This window comes from Oncorhynchus nerka, linkage group LG9a (assembly GCF_034236695.1).
Source record: "Oncorhynchus nerka isolate Pitt River linkage group LG9a, Oner_Uvic_2.0, whole genome shotgun sequence".
NCBI lineage: Eukaryota > Metazoa > Chordata > Actinopteri > Salmoniformes > Salmonidae > Oncorhynchus > Oncorhynchus nerka.
The window spans coordinates 12,459,641-12,475,094 of record NC_088404.1 but is presented as its reverse complement, the minus strand read 5'-3'; positions in this window follow the sequence as shown (position 1 = coordinate 12,475,094).

Below are 15,454 nucleotides of genomic sequence, written 5' to 3'. Positions count from 1 at the left end.
TCTCTCTCTCTAGCTACAGAGTGGAGGGTGGGTGTTCTCTCTCTCTAGCTGCAGAGTGGAGGGTGGGTGTACTCTCTCTCTCTCTAGCTGCAGAGTGGAGGGTCGGTGTACTCTCTCTCTCTCTAGCTGGAGAGTGGAGGGTGTTCTCTCTCTCTCTAGCTGCAGAGTGGAGGGTGTACTCTCTCTCTCTCTCTCTCTCTCTAGCTGCAGAGTGGAGGGTGTACTCTCTCTCTCTCTAGCTGCAGAGTGGAGGGTGTTCTCTCTCTAGCTGCAGAGTGGAGGGTGTACTCTCTCTCTCTCTAGCTGCAGAGTGGAGGGTGTACTCTCTCTCTCTCTCTAGCTGCAGAGTGGAGGGTGTACTCTCTCTCTCTAGCTGCAGAGTGGAGGGTGTACTCTCTCTCTCTAGCTGCAGAGTGGAGGGTGTACTCTCTCTCTCTCTAGCTGCAGAGTGGAGGGTGTACTCTCTCTCTAGCTGCAGAGTGGAGCTGCTGCAGAGTGGAGGGTGTACTCTCTCTCTCTCTAGCTGCAGAGTGGAGGGTGTACTCTCTCTCTAGCTGCAGAGTGGAGGGTGTACTAGCTGCAGAGTGGAGGGTGTACTCTCTCTCTCTCTAGCTGCAGAGTGGAGGGTGTACTCTCTCTCTCTCTCTCTAGCTGCAGAGTGGAGGGTGTACTCTCTCTCTCTAGCTGCAGAGTGGAGGGTGTACTCTCTCTCTCTCTAGCTGCAGAGTGGAGGGTGTACTCTCTCTCTCTCTAGCTGCAGAGTGGAGGGTGGGTGTACTCTCTCTCGCTAGCTGCAGAGTGGAGGGTGGGTGTACTCTCTCTCGCTAGCTGCAGAGTGGAGGGTGGGTGTACTCTCTCTCGCTAGCTGCAGAGTGGAGGGTGGATGTACTCTCTCTCGCTAGCTGCAGAGTGGAGGGTGGGTGTACTCTCTCTCTCTAGCTGCAGAGTGGAGGGTGGGTGTACTCTCTCTCTCTAGCTGCAGAGTGGAGGGTGGGTGTACTCTCTCTCTCTAGCTGCAGAGTGGAGGGTGGGTGTACTCTCTCTCTCTAGCTGCAGAGTGGAGGGTGGGTGTACTCTCTCTCTCTCTCTAGCTGCAGAGTGGAGGGTGTGTACTCTCTCTCTCTCTAGCTGCAGAGTGGAGGGTGGGTGTACTCTCTCTCTCTCTAGCTGCAGAGTGGAGGGTGGGTGTACTCTCTCTCTCTCTCTAGCTGCAGAGTGGAGGGTGTTCTCTCTCTAGCTGCAGAGTGGAGGGTGTACTCTCTCTCTCTCTCTAGCTGCAGAGTGGAGGGTGTACTCTCTCTCTCTCTAGCTGCAGAGTGGAGGGTGTACTCTCTCTCTCTAGCTGCAGAGTGGAGGGTGTACTCTCTCTCTCTCTAGCTGCAGAGTGGAGGGTGTACTCTCTCTCTCTAGCTGCAGAGTGGAGGGTGTACTCTCTCTCTCTAGCTGCAGAGTGGAGGGTGTACTCTCTCTCTCTCTAGCTGCAGAGTGGAGGGTGTACTCTCTCTCTCTCTAGCTGCAGAGTGGAGGGTGTACTCTCTCTCTCTAGCTGCAGAGTGGAGGGTGTACTCTCTCTCTCTCTAGCTGCAGAGTGGAGGGTGTACTCTCTCTCTCTCTAGCTGCAGAGTGGAGGGTGTACTCTCTCTCTCTAGCTGCAGAGTGGAGGGTGTACTCTCTCTCTCTCTAGCTGCAGAGTGGAGGGTGTACTCTCTCTCTCTCTAGCTGCAGAGTGGAGGGTGTACTCTCTCTCTCTCTAGCTGCAGAGTGGAGGGTGGGTGTACTCTCTCTCGCTAGCTGCAGAGTGGAGGGTGGGTGTACTCTCTCTCGCTAGCTGCAGAGTGGAGGGTGGATGTACTCTCTCTCGCTAGCTGCAGAGTGGAGGGTGGGTGTACTCTCTCTCTCTAGCTGCAGAGTGGAGGGTGGGTGTACTCTCTCTCTCTAGCTGCAGAGTGGAGGGTGGGTGTACTCTCTCTCTCTAGCTGCAGAGTGGAGGGTGGGTGTACTCTCTCTCTCTAGCTGCAGAGTGGAGGGTGTACTCTCTCTCTCTAGCTGCAGAGTGGAGGGTGTACTGTCTCTCTCTAGCTGCAGAGTGGAGGGTGTACTCTCTCTCTCTAGCTGCAGAGTGGAGGGTGTACTCTCTCTCTCTCTAGCTGCAGAGTGGAGGTTGTACTCTCTCTCTCGCTAGCTGCAGAGTGGAGGGTGGGTGTACTCTCTCTCTCTAGCTGCAGAGTGGAGGGTGGGTGTACTCTCTCGCTCTAGCTGCAGAGTGGAGGGTGGGTGTACTCTCTCTCTCTAGCTGCAGAGTGGAGGGTGTAGGGTGGGTGTACTCTCTCTCTCTCTAGCTGCAGAGTGGAGGGTGTGTACTCTCTCTCTCTCTAGCTGCAGAGTGGAGGGTGGGTGTACTCTCTCTCTCTAGCTGCAGAGTGGAGGGTGGCTGTGTACTCTCTCTCTCTCTAGCTGCAGAGTGGAGGGTGTACTCTCTCTCTCTCTCTAGCTGCAGAGTGGAGGGTGTACTCTCTCTCTCTCTAGCTGCAGAGTGGAGGGTGTACTCTCTCTCTCTAGCTGCAGAGTGGAGGGTGTACTCTCTCTCTCTCTAGCTGCAGAGTGGAGGGTGTACTCTCTCTCTCTAGCTGCAGAGTGGAGGGTGTAGAGCTGCAGAGTGGAGGGTGTACTCTCTCTCTCTAGCTGCAGAGTGGAGGGTGTACTCTCTCTCTAGCTGCTGAGTGGAGGGTGTACAGAGTGGAGGTTGTATCTCTCTCTCTCTAGCTGCAGAGTGGAGCTGCAGAGTGGAGGGTGTACTCTCTCTCTCTCTCTAGCTGCAGAGTGGAGGGTGTACTCTCTAGCTGCAGAGTGGAGGGTGTTGTCTCTAGCTGCAGAGTGGAGGGTGTTGTCTCTAGCTGCAGAGTGGAGGGTGTTGTCTCTAGCTGCAGAGTGGAGGGTGTTGTCTCTAGCTGCAGAGTGGAGGGTGTTGTCTCTAGCTGCAGAGTGGAGGGTGTACTCTCTCTCTCTCTAGCTGCAGAGTGGAGGGTGTACTCTCTCTCTCTAGCTGCAGAGTGGAGGGTGTACTCTCTCTCTCTCTAGCTGCAGAGTGGAGGGTGTACTCTCTCTCTCTCTCTAGCTGCAGAGTGGAGGGTGTACTCTCTCTCTCTCTCTAGCTGCAGAGTGGAGGGTGTACTCTCTCTCTCTGCAGAGTGGAGGGTGTACTCTCTCTCTCTCTCTAGCTACAGAGTGGAGGGTGTACTCTCTCTCTCTCTCTCTAGCTACAGAGTGGAGGGTGTACTCTCTCTCTCTCTAGCTACCGAGTGGAGGGTGTACTCTCTCTCTCTAGCTACAGAGTGGAGGGTGTACTCTCTCTCTCTAGCTGCAGAGTGGAGGGTGTACTCTCTCTCTCTAGCTATAGAGTGGAGGGTGTACTCTCTCTCTCTAGCTATAGAGTGGAGGGTGTACTCTCTCTCTAGCTACAGAGTGGAGGGTGTACCCTCTCTCTCTCTAGCTACAGAGTGGAGGGTGTACTCTCTCTCTCTCTCTAGCTACAGAGTGGAGGGTGTACTCTCTCTCTCTCTCTAGCTGCAGAGTGGAGGTTGTACTCTCTCTCTCTCTAGCTGCAGAGTGGAGGGTGTACTCTCTCTCTCTAGCTGCAGAGTGGAGGGTGTACTCTCTCTCTCTAGCTGCAGAGTGGAGGGTGTACTCTCTAGCTGCAGAGTGGAGGGTGTTGTCTCTAGCTGCAGAGTGGAGGGTGTTGTCTCTAGCTGCAGAGTGGAGGGTGTTGTCTCTAGCTGCAGAGTGGAGGGTGTTGTCTCTAGCTGCAGAGTGGAGGGTGTACTCTCTCTCTCTCTAGCTGCAGAGTGGAGGGTGTACTCTCTCTCTCTCTAGCTGCAGAGTGGAGGGTGTACTCTCTCTCTCTCTAGCTGCAGAGTGGAGGGTGTACTCTCTCTCTCTCTAGCTGCAGAGTGGAGGGTGTACTCTCTCTCTCTCTCTAGCTGCAGAGTGGAGGGTGTACTCTCTCTCTCTCTCTCTAGCTGCAGAGTGGAGGGTGTACTCTCTCTCTCTCTCTAGCTACAGAGTGGAGGGTGTACTCTCTCTCTCTCTCTCTAGCTACAGAGTGGAGTGTACTCTCTCTCTCTCTAGCTACCGAGTGGAGGGTGTACTCTCTCTCTCTAGCTACAGAGTGGAGGGTGTACTCTCTCTCTCTCTAGCTGCAGAGTGGAGGGTGTACTCTCTCTCTCTCTCTAGCTCTCTCTCTCTCTCTCTCTAGCTATAGAGTGGAGGGTGTACTCTCTCTCTCGCTATAGAGTGGAGGGTGTACTCTCTCTCTAGCTACCGAGTGGAGGGTGTACTCTCTCTCTCTCTAGCTACAGAGTGGAGGGTGTACTCTCTCTCTCTCTCTCTAGCTACAGAGTGGAGGGTGTACTCTCTCTCTCTCTCTCTCTAGCTACAGAGTGGAGGGTGTACTCTCTCTCTCTAGCTACAGAGTGGAGGGTGTACTCTCTCTCTCTCTAGCTACAGAGTGGAGGGTGTACTCTCTCTCTCTAGCTGCATAGTGGAGGGTGTACTCTCTCTCTCTCTAGCTATAGAGTGGAGGGTGTACTCTCTCTCTCTCTAGCTATAGAGTGGAGGGTGTACTCTCTCTCTAGCTACAGAGTGGAGGGTGTACTCTCTCTCTCTCTCTAGCTACAGAGTGGAGGGTGTACTCTCTCTCTCTAGCTACAGAGTGGAGGGTGTACTCTCTCTCTCTCTAGCTACAGAGTGGAGGGTGTACTCTCTCTCTCTCTAGCTACAGAGTGGAGGGTGGGTGTGTCTCTCTCTCTAGCTGCAGAGTGGAGGGTGGGTGTACTCTCTCTCTCTCTCTAGCTGCAGAGTGGAGGGTGGGTGTACTCTCTCTCTAGCTGCAGAGTGGAGGGTGGGTGTACTCTCTCTCTCTCTAGCTGCAGAGTGGAGGGTGTTCTCTCTCTCTCTAGCTGCAGAGTGGAGGGTGGGTGTACTCTCTCTCTAGCTGCAGAGTGGAGGGTGGGTACTCTCTCTCTCTAGCTGCAGAGTGGAGGGTGGGTGTACTCTCTCTCTCTCTAGCTGCAGAGTGGAGGGTGTACTCTCTCTCTCTCTCTAGCTGCAGAGTGGAGGGTGTACTCTCTCTCTCTCTAGCTGCAGAGTGGAGGGTGTACTCTCTCTCTCTCTCTCTAGCTACAGAGTGGAGGGTGTACTCTCTCTCTCTCTAGCTGCAGAGTGGAGGGTGTACTCTCTCTCTAGCTGCAGAGTGGAGGGTGTACTCTCTCTCTCTAGCTGCAGAGTGGAGGGTGTACTCTCTCTCTCTAGCTGCAGAGTGGAGGGTGTACTCTCTCTCTCTCTCTAGCTGCAGAGTGGAGGGTGTACTCTCTCTCTCTAGCTGCAGAGTGGAGGGTGTACTCTCTCTCTCTAGCTGCAGAGTGGAGGGTGTACTCTCTCTCTCTCTAGCTGCAGAGTGGAGGGTGTACTCTCTCTCTCTCTAGCTGCAGAGTGGAGGGTGTTGTCTCTAGCTGCAGAGTGGAGGGTGTTGTCTCTAGCTGCAGAGTGGAGGGTGTTGTCTCTAGCTGCAGAGTGGAGGGTGTTGTCTCTAGCTGCAGAGTGGAGGGTGTACTCTCTCTCTCTAGCTGCAGAGTGGAGGGTGTACTCTCTCTCTCTAGCTGCAGAGTGGAGGGTGTACTCTCTCTCTCTCTCTAGCTGCAGAGTGGAGGGTGTACTCTCTTTCTCTCTCTAGCTGCAGAGTGGAGGGTGTACTCTCTCTCTCTCTAGCTGCAGAGTGGAGGGTGTACTCTCTCTCTCTCTCTCTAGCTGCAGAGTGGAGGGTGTACTCTCTCTCTCTCTCTCTAGCTACAGAGTGGAGGGTGTACTCTCTCTCTCTCTCTAGCTACAGAGTGGAGGGTGGGTGTTCTCTCTCTCTAGCTGCAGAGTGGAGGGTGGGTGTACTCTCTCTCTCTCTAGCTGCAGAGTGGAGGGTGGGTGTACTCTCTCTCTCTCTCTAGCTGCAGAGTGGAGGGTGTACTCTCTCTCTCTCTAGCTGCAGAGTGGAGGGTGTACTCTCTCTCTCTCTAGCTGCAGAGTGGAGGGTGTGTCTCTCTCTCTCTAGCTGCAGAGTGGAGGGTGGGTGTACTCTCTCTCTCTCTAGCTGCAGAGTGGAGGGTGGGTGTACTCTCTCTCTAGCTGCAGAGTGGAGGGTGGGTGTACTCTCTCTCTCTAGCTGCAGAGTGGAGGGTGTACTCTCTCTCTCTAGCTGCAGAGTGGAGGGTGTACTCTCTCTCTCTCTCTCTAGCTACAGAGTGGAGGGTGTACTCTCTCTCTCTCTCTAGCTGCAGAGTGGAGGGTGTACTCTCTCTCTCTAGCTGCAGAGTGGAGGGTGTACTCTCTCTCTAGCTGCAGAGTGGAGGGTGTACTCTCTCTCTCTAGCTGCAGAGTGGAGGGTGTACTCTCTCTCTCTAGCTGCAGAGTGGAGGGTGTACTCTCTCTCTCTAGCTGCAGAGTGGAGGGTGTACTCTCTCTCTCTAGCTGCAGAGTGGAGGGTGTACTCTCTCTCTCTCTAGCTGCAGAGTGGAGGGTGTACTCTCTCTCTCTCTAGCTGCAGAGTGGAGGGTGTACTCTCTCTCTCTAGCTGCAGAGTGGAGGGTGTTGTCTCTAGCTGCAGAGTGGAGGGTGTTGTCTCTAGCTGCAGAGTGGAGGGTGTTGTCTCTAGCTGCAGAGTGGAGGGTGTACTCTCTCTCTCTCTAGCTGCAGAGTGGAGGGTGTACTCTCTCTCTCTCTCTAGCTGCAGAGTGGAGGGTGTACTCTCTTCTCTAGCTGCAGAGTGGAGGGTGTACTCTCTCTCTCTCTAGCTGCAGAGTGGAGGGTGTACTCTCTCTCTCTCTCTAGCTACAGAGTGGAGGGTGTACTCTCTCTCTCTCTAGCTACAGAGTGGAGGGTGTACTCTCTCTCTCTCTCTCTAGCTACAGAGTGTAGGGTGTACTCTCTCTCTCTCTAGCTACCGAGTGGAGGGTGTACCCTCGCTCTCTCTCTAGCTACAGAGTGGAGGGTGTACTCTCTCTCTCTCTCTAGCTACAGAGTGGAGGGTGTACTCTCTCTCTCTCTCTAGCTACAGAGTGGAGGGTGTACTCTCTCTCTCTAGCTACAGAGTGGAGGGTGTACTCTCTCTCTCTCTAGCTACAGAGTGGAGGGTGTACCTCTCTCTCTCTAGCTACAGAGTGGAGGGTGTACTCTCTCTCTCTCTAGCTACAGAGTGGAGGGTGTACTCTCTCTCTCTCTCTAGCTACAGAGTGGAGGGTGTACTCTCTCTCTCTCTAGCTACAGAGTGGAGGGTGTACTCTCTCTCTCTAGCTGCATAGTGGAGGGTGTACTCTCTCTCTCTCTAGCTATAGAGTGGAGGGTGTACTCTCTCTCTCTCTAGCTATAGATTGGAGGGTGTACTCTCTCTCTCTAGCTATAGAGTGGAGGGTGTACTCTCTCTCTCTAGCTACAGAGTGGAGGGTGTACTCTCTCTCTCTCTCTCTAGCTACAGAGTGGAGGGTGTACTCTCTCTCTCTCTAGCTACAGAGTGGAGGGTGTACTCTCTCTCTCTCTAGCTACAGAGTGGAGGGTGTACTCTCTCTCTCTCTAGCTACAGAGTGGAGGGTGTACTCTCTCTCTCTAGCTACAGAGTGGAGGGTGTACTCTCTCTCTCTCTCTAGCTACAGAGTGGAGGGTGTACTCTCTCTCTCTAGCTACAGAGTGGAGGGTGTACTCTCTCTCTCTCTCTAGCTGCAGAGTGGAGGGTGTACTCTCTCTCTCTAGCTACAGAGTGGAGGGTGTACTCTCTCTCTCTCTAGCTACAGAGTGGAGGGTGTACTCTCTCTCTCTCTCTAGCTACAGAGTGGAGGGTGTACTCTCTCTCTCTCTAGCTACAGAGTGGAGGGTGTACTCTCTCTCTCTCTAGCATAGTGGAGGGTGTACTCTCTCTCTCTAGCTATAGAGTGGAGGGTGTACTCTCTCTCTCTAGCTACAGAGTGGAGGGTGTACTCTCTCTCTCTAGCTACAGAGTGGAGGGTGTACTCTCTCTCTCTCTCTAGCTATAGAGTGGAGGGTGTACTCTCTCTCTCTCTAGCTACAGAGTGGAGGGTGTACTCTCTCTCTCTCTCTCTCTATCTCTCTCTCTCTCTAGCTACCGAGTGGAGGGTGTACTCTCTCTCTCTCTCTAGCTACCGAGTGGAGGGTGTACCCTCGCTCTCTCTCTAGCTATAGAGTGGAGGGTGTACTCTCTCGCTCTCTCTAGCTATAGAGTGGAGGGTGTACTCTCTCTCTAGCTATAGAGTGGAGGGTGTACTCTCTCTCTCTCTCTAGCTACAGAGTGGAGGGTGTACTCTCTCTCTCTAGCTACAGAGTGGAGGGTGTACTCTCTCTCTCTAGCTACAGAGTGGAGGGTGTACTCTCTCTCTAGCTACAGAGTGGAGGGTGTACTCTCTCTCTCTCTCTAGCTACAGAGTGGAGGGTGTACTCTCTCTCTCTCTAGCTACAGAGTGGAGGGTGGGTGTTCTCTCTCTCTAGCTGCAGAGTGGAGGGTGGGTGTACTCTCTCTCTCTCTAGCTGCAGAGTGGAGGGTGGGTGTACTCTCTCTCTCTCTAGCTGCAGAGTGGAGGGTGTTCTCTCTCTCTCTAGCTGCAGAGTGGAGGGTGTACTCTCTCTCTCTCTAGCTGCAGAGTGGAGGGTGTACTCTCTCTCTCTCTCTAGCTGCAGAGTGGAGGGTGTACTCTCTCTCTCTCTCTAGCTACAGAGTGGAGGGTGTACTCTCTCTCTCTAGCTGCAGAGTGGAGGGTGTTCTCTCTCTCTAGCTGCAGAGTGGAGGGTGTACTCTCTCTCTCTCTAGCTGCAGAGTGGAGGGTGTACTCTCTCTCTCTCTAGCTGCAGAGTGGAGGGTGTACTCTCTCTCTCTCTCTAGCTGCAGAGTGGAGGGTGTACTCTCTCTCTCTCTCTCTCTAGCTGCAGAGTGGAGGGTGTACTCTCTCTCTCTAGCTGCAGAGTGGAGGGTGCACTCTCTCTCTTTCTAGCTGCAGAGTGGAGGGTGTACTCTCTCTCTCTCTAGCTGCAGAGTGGAGGGTGTACTCTCTCTCTCTCTCTCTAGCTATAGAGTGGCGGGTGGGTGCTCTCTCTCTCTAGCTGCAGAGTGGAGGGTGGGTGTACTCTCTCTCTCTCTAGCTGCAGAGTGGAGGGTGGGTGTACTCTCTCTCTCTCTAGCTGCAGAGTGGAGGGTGTTCTCTCTCTCTCTAGCTGCAGAGTGGAGGGTGTACTCTCTCTCTCTCTCTCTAGCTGCAGAGTGGAGGGTGGAGGGTGTACTCTCTCTCTGGAGGGTGTACTCTCTCTAGCTGCAGTGTGGAGGGTGTACTCTCTCTCTCTCTCTCTAGCTGCAGAGTGGAGGGTGTACTCTCTCTCTCTCTCTAGCTGCAGAGTGGAGGGTGTACTCTCTCTCTCTCTCTAGCTATAGAGTGGAGGGTGTACTCTCTCTCTCTCTCTCTAGCTGTAGAGTGGAGGGTGTACTCTCTCTCTCTCTAGCTATAGAGTGGAGGGTGGGTGTTCTCTCTCTCTAGCTGCAGAGTGGAGGGTGGGTGTACTCTCTCTCTAGCTGAGTGGAGGGGTGTACTCTCTCTCTCTAGCTGCAGAGTGGAGGGTGTTCTCTCTCTCTGTAGCTGCAGAGTGGAGGGTGTACTCTCTCTCTCTCTCTCTAACTGCAGATTGGAGGGTGTACTCTCTCTCTCTCTCTCTAGCTGCAGTGTGGAGGGTGTACTCTCTCTCTCTCTCTCTCTAGCTGCAGAGTGGAGGGTGTACTCTCTCTCTCTCTCTAGCTATAGAGTGGAGGGTGTACTCTCTCTCTCTAGCTGCAGAGTGGAGGGTGTTCTCTCTCTCTAGCTGCAGAGTGGAGGGTGTACTCTCTCTCTCTCTAGCTGCAGAGTGGAGGGTGTTCTCTCTCTCTCTAGCTGCAGAGTGGAGGGTGTACTCTCTCTCTCTCTCTCTAGCTGCAGAGTGGAGGGTGTACTCTCTCTCTCTCTCTAGCTGCAGAGTGGAGGGTGTACTCTCTCTCTCTCTCTCTCTCTAGCTGCAGAGTGGAGGGTGTACTCTCTCTCTCTCTCTCTAGCTATAGAGTGGAGGGTGTACTCTCTCTCTCTAGCTGCAGAGTGGAGGGTGTTCTCTCTCTCTAGCTGCAGAGTGGAGGGTGTACTCTCTCTCTCTAGCTGCAGAGTGGAGGGTGTACTCTCTCTCTCTCTAGCTGCAGAGTGGAGGGTGTACTCTCTCTCTCTCTCTCTAGCTGCAGAGTGGAGGGTGTACTCTCTCTCTCTCTAGCTGCAGAGTGGAGGGTGTACTCTCTCTCTCTCTAGCTGCAGAGTGGAGGGTGTACTCTCTCTCTCTAGCTGCAGAGTGGAGGGTGGGTGTACTCTCTCTCTCTCTAGCTGCAGAGTGGAGGGTGTACTCTCTCTCTCTCTAGCTGCAGAGTGGAGGGTGTACTCTCTCTCTCTAGCTGCAGAGTGGAGGGTGTACTCTCTCTCTCTCTAGCTGCAGAGTGGAGGGTGTACTCTCTCTCTCTAGCTGCAGAGTGGAGGGTGGGTGTACTCTCTCTCTCTCTAGCTGCAGAGTGGAGGGTGGGTGTACTCTCTCTCTCTCTAGCTGCAGAGTGGAGGGTGGCTGTACTCTCTCTCTCTCTCTAGCTGCAGAGTGGAGGGTGGCTGTACTCTCTCTCTCTAGCTGCAGAGTGGAGGGTGGGTGTACTCTCTCTCTCTCTAGCTGCAGATTGGAGGGTGGGTGTACTCTCTCTCTCTCTAGCTGCAGAGTGGAGGGTGGGTGTACTCTCTCTCTCTCTAGCTGCAGAGTGGAGGGTGGGTGTACTCTCTCTCTCTCTAGCTGCAGAGTGGAGGGTGGGTGTACTCTCTTTCTCTCTAGCTGCAGAGTGGAGGGTGGGTGTACTCTCTCTCTCTCTAGCTGCAGAGTGGAGGGTGGGTGTACTCTCTCTCTCTCTAGCTGCAGAGTGGAGGGTGGGTGTACTCTCTCTCTCTCTAGCTGCAGAGTGGAGGGTGGGTGTACTCTCTCTCTCTAGCTGCAGAGTTGAGGGTGGGTGTACTCTCTCTCTCTAGCTGCAGAGTGGAGGGTGGGTGTACTCTCTCTCTCTAGCTGCAGAGTGGAGGGTGGGTGTACTTTCTCTCTCTCTCTCTAGCTGCAGAGTGGAGGGTGGGTGTACTCTCTCTCTCTCTCTCTCTCTCTCTCTCTCTCTCTAGCTGCAGAGTGGAGGGTGGGTGTACTCTCTCTCTCTCTCTCTCTCTAGCTGCAGAGTGGAGGGTGGGTGTACTCTCTCTCTCTCTCTCTAGCTGCAGAGTGGAGGGTGGGTGTACTCTCTCTCGCTGCAGAGTGGAGGGTGGGTGTACTCTCTCTCTCTCTCTAGCTGCAGAGTGGAGGGTGGGTGTACTCTCTCTCTAGCTGAAGAGTGGAGGGTGGGTGTACTCTCTCTCTCCCTAGCTGCAGAGTGGAGGGTGGGTGTACTCTCTCTCTCTATCTCTAGCTGCAGAGTGGAGGGTGGGTGTACTCTCTCTCTCTCTAGCTGCAGAGTGGAGGGTGGGTGTTCTCTCTTTCTCTCTAGCTGCAGAGTGGAGGGTGGGTGTACTCTCTCTCTCTCTAGCTGCAGAGTGGAGGGTGGGTGTACTCTCTCTCTCTCTAGCTGCAGAGTGGAGGGTGGGTGTACTCTCTCTCTCTCTAGCTGCAGAGTGGAGGGTGGGTGTACTCTCTCTCTCTCTCTAGCTGCAGAGTGGAGGGTGGGTGTACTCTCTCTCTCTCTAGCTGCAGAGTGGAGGGTGGGTGTACTCTCTCTCTCTCTAGCTGCAGAGTGGAGGGTGGGTGTACTCTCTCTCTCTAGCTGCAGAGTGGAGAGTGGGTGTACTCTCTCTCTCTCTAGCTGCAGAGTGGAGGGTGGGTGTACTCTCTCTCTCTCTAGCTGCAGAGTGGAGGGTGGGTGTACTCTCTCTCTCTCTCTAGCTGCAGAGTTGAGGGTGGGTGTACTCTCTCTCTCTCTCTAGCTGCAGAGTGGAGGGTGGGTGTACTCTCTCTCTCTAGCTGCAGAGTGGAGGGTGGGTGTACTTTCTCTCTCTCTAGCTGCAGAGTGGAGGGTGGGTGTACTCTCTCTCTCTCTCTCTCTAGCTGCAGAGTGGAGGGTGGGTGTACTCTCTCTCTCTCTAGCTGAAGAGTGGAGGGTGTACTCTCTCTCTCTAGCCGCAGAGTGGAGGGTATTGTCTCTAGCCGCAGAGTGGAGGGTGTTGTCTCTAGCTGCAGAGTGGAGGGTATTGTCTCTAGCTGCAGAGTGGAGGGTGTTGTCTCTAGCCGCAGAGTGGAGGGTATTGTCTCTAGCTGCAGAGTGGAGGGTGTTGTCTCTAGCCGCAGAGTGGAGGGTATTGTCTCTAGCCGCAGAGTGGAGGGTATTGTCTCTAGCCGCAGAGTGGAGGGTATTGTCTCTAGCTGCAGAGTGGAGGGTGCAATAGTTGACCTTACTATCCTTGACTGCTCCTCTGTACCTGGGGATAATCCATCTCAGTATCTCTCTCACACACACACATTCCATCACATGATCACATACACACACTACACACACACACACACATACAATCCTTTTTAGCATCTTATGATAATGACCAGATTATGATTACCTGGTGCAGGACGGTGAAACCTGTAGGGACAGCACTCTCTGTCAGCAGGGCCCATAGGGACCAGGGCCCTTAGGGTTATTAAAAAGTTGTGCACTATATAGGGAATATGGGGACATTTGGGAATAACCCAGGCTCTTTAATGCAGAACGAGACATTGGTCCTCTGTTGCTGCAATTTCACATATTTTAAAGGGGAATGGAAACACTAGGATTTAGAACACCAGATACATTTTAATCACCATGTTGGCATTGTTGCATCAATGGAAAGAAACGTTTGTTGTCTGTCTGGATGGTGACTGTATTATATCCTGTCTGTCTGGATGGTGACTGTATTATATCCTGTCTGTCTGGATGGTGACTGTATTATATCCTGTCAGTCTGGATGGTGACTGTATTATATCCTGTCTGTCTGGATGGTGACTGTATTATATCCTGTCTGTCTGGATGGTGACTGTATTATATCCTGTCAGTCTGTCTGGATGGTGACTGTATTATATCCTGTCAGTCTGTCTGGATGGTGACTGTATTATATCCTGTCAGTCTGTCTGGATGGTGACTGTATTACATCCTGTCAGTCTGTCTGGATGGTGACTGTATTACATCCTGTCAGTCTGTCTGGATGGTGACTGTATTATATCCTGTCTGTCTGGATGGATGGTGACTGTATTACATCCTGTCAGTCTGTCTGGATGGTGACTGTATTACATCCTGTCAGTCTGTCTGGATGGTGACTGTATTACATCCTGTCAGTCTGTCTGGATGGTGACTGTATTATATCCTGTCAGTCTGTCTGGATGGTGACTGTATTATATCCTGTCAGTCTGTCTGGATGGTGACTGTATTATATCCTGTCTGTCTGGATGGTGATGTATTACATCCTGTCTGTCTGGATGGTGATGTATTACATCCAGGTCAGAGGTTCCTGTCAGTCTGTCTGGATGGTGATGTATTACATCCAGGTCAGAGGTTCCTGGCAGTCTGTCTGGATGGTGATGTATTACATCCAGGTCAGAGGTTCCTGTCAGTCTGTCTGGATGGTGATGTATTACATCCAGGTCAGAGGTTCCTGTCAGTCTGTCTGGATGGTGATGTATTACATCCTGTCTGTCTGGATGGTGATGTATTACATCCAGGTCAGAGGTTCCTGTCAGTCTGTCTGGATGGTGATGTATTACATCCTGTCTGTCTGGATGGTGATGTATTACATCCAGGTCAGAGGTTCCTGTCAGTCTGTCTGGATGGTGATGTATTACATCCAGGTCAGAGGTTCCTGTCAGTCTGTCTGGATGGTGATGTATTACATCCAGGTCAGAGGTTCCTGTCAGTCTGTCTGGATGGTGATGTATTACATCCAGGTCAGAGGTTCCTGTCAGTCTGTCTGGATGGTGATGTATTACATCCTGTCTGTCTGGATGGTGATGTATTACATCCTGTCTGTCTGGATGGTGATGTATTACATCCAGGTCAGAGGTTCCTGTCAGTCTGTCTGGATGGTGACTGTATTATATCCAGGTCAGAGGTTCCTGTCAGTCTGTCTGGATGGTGATGTATTACATCCAGGTCAGAGGTTCCTGTCAGTCTGTCTGGATGGTGATGTATTACATCCAGGTCAGAGGTTCCTGTCAGTCTGTCTGGATGGTGATGTATTACATCCAGGTCAGAGGTTCCTGTCAGTCTGTCTGGATGGTGATGTATTACATCCAGGTCAGAGGTTCCTGTCAGTCTGTCTGGATGGTGATGTATTACATCCTGTCTGTCTGGATGGTGATGTATTACATCCAGGTCAGAGGTTCCTGTCAGTCTGTCTGGATGGTGATGTATTACATCCAGGTCAGAGGTTCCTGCCAGTCTGTCTGGATGGTGATGTATTACATCCTGTCTGTCTGGATGGTGATGTATTACATCCAGGTCAGAGGTTCCTGTCAGTCTGTCTGGATGGTGATGTATTACATCCAGGTCAGAGGTTCCTGTCAGTCTGTCTGGATGGTGATGTATTACATCCAGGTCAGAGGTTCCTGTCAGTCTGTCTGGATGGTGATGTATTACATCCTGTCTGTCTGGATGGTGATGTATTACATCCAGGTCAGAGGTTCCTGTCAGTCTGTCTGGATGGTGACTGTATTACATCCAGGTCAGAGGTTCCTGTCAGTCTGTCTGGATGGTGATGTATTACATCCAGGTCAGAGGTTCCTGTCAGTCTGTCTGGATGGTGATGTATTACATCCTGTCTGTCTGGATCGTGATGTATTACATCCAGGTCAGAGGTTCCTGTCAGTCTGTCTGGATGGTGATGTATTACATCCAGGTCAGAGGTTCCTGTCAGTCTGTCTGGATGGTGATGTATTACATCCAGGTCAGAGGTTCCTGTCAGTCTGTCTGGATGGTGATGTATTACATCCTGTCTGTCTGGATGGTGATGTATTACATCCAGGTCAGAGGTTCCTGTCAGTCTGTCTGGATGGTGATGTATTACATCCAGGTCAGAGGTTCCTGTCAGTCTGTCTGGATGGTGATGTATTACATCCAGGTCAGAGGTTCCTGCCAGTCTGTCTGGATGGTGATGTATTACATCCTGTCTGTCTGGATGGTGATGTATTACATCCAGGTCAGAGGTTCCTGTCAGTCTGTCTGGATGGTGATGTATTACATCCAGGTCAGAGGTTCCTGTCAGTCTGTCTGGATGGTGATGTATTACATCCAGGTCAGAGGTTCCTGTCAGTCTGTCTGGATGGTGATGTATTACATCCTGTCTGTCTGGATGGTGATGTATTACATCCAGGTCAGAGG